Genomic DNA, 948 nt, shown 5'->3' on the forward strand with positions numbered 1-948 from the left:
TCCGGGGGGCGGGAGTGCCGGCGCCTCCTCAGCCTCACAGTGAGGAGAGGACACACAGGGGGCCCTGGGCCAGCCGGGTGGCAGCGTACGGCCCTCTTCGGACCCAGGCTTCCCCGTTTTCCTGCCCCTACGAGGTGGGGGCCAGTGGGACAGATGCCCCAACCCCGTCCAGCAAGTTTGCTTCTGCACAGTTGTTTTGTTCGTTTGATTTTTAATTCAATTAGTTGCCAATATTTCACAACATAAACATTTCACGGACCCCAGAAATTAGATTTCAGCTTCTCTGGAGACATTGGCGATCTGGCAACACCAGCCAACGTTCCCTTCCCAGACCCCAGCTGAGGGCACAGAGGAGATCTAATACTACTGTCGCCTAAAAAGGAAAGCTAAGACGCAGTAAGAGAAATGAAAAGGGTTTGAGAGCAGCCCAAGGTGGCCGACTCTAGGATTGGGTGTTGGATGAGGGGAAGGTACACATAGCTGCTAAATTCATCACTCACGCACCCCCAGGGGAACTTAATCCATCACTCACGCACCCCCAGGGGAACTTAATCCAACACTCACGCACCCTCAGGGGAACTTAATCCATCACTCACACACCCCCAGGGGAACTTAATCCATCACTCACACACCCCCAGGGGAACTTAATCCATCACTCACGCACCCCCAGGGGAACTTAATCCATCACTCACGCACCCCCAGGGGAACTTAATCCATCACTCACGCACCCCCAGGGGAACTTAATCCATCACTCACGCACCCCCAGGGGAACTTAATCCATCACTCACGCACCCCCAGGGGAACTTAATCCATCACTCACGCACCCTCAGGGGAACTTAATCCATCACTCACGCACCCCCAGGGGAACTTAATCCATCACTCACGCACCCTCAGGGGAACTTAATCCATCACTCACGCACCCCCAGGGGAACTTAATCCATCACTCAC

The 948-nt window shown here is 54.5% G+C and overlaps 1 pseudogene; it reads left to right on the plus strand.

The window, feature by feature from the left end:
• Nucleotides 1-948, plus strand: part of LOC102489679 (F-actin-capping protein subunit alpha-1-like) — a 4,606-nt pseudogene that overhangs the window by 2,635 nt on the left and 1,023 nt on the right.

The sequence above is a fragment of the Tupaia chinensis genome, unplaced genomic scaffold (genome assembly GCF_000334495.1).
Source record: "Tupaia chinensis unplaced genomic scaffold, TupChi_1.0 Scaffold150288_1, whole genome shotgun sequence".
Classification (NCBI taxonomy): Eukaryota; Metazoa; Chordata; class Mammalia; order Scandentia; family Tupaiidae; genus Tupaia; species Tupaia belangeri.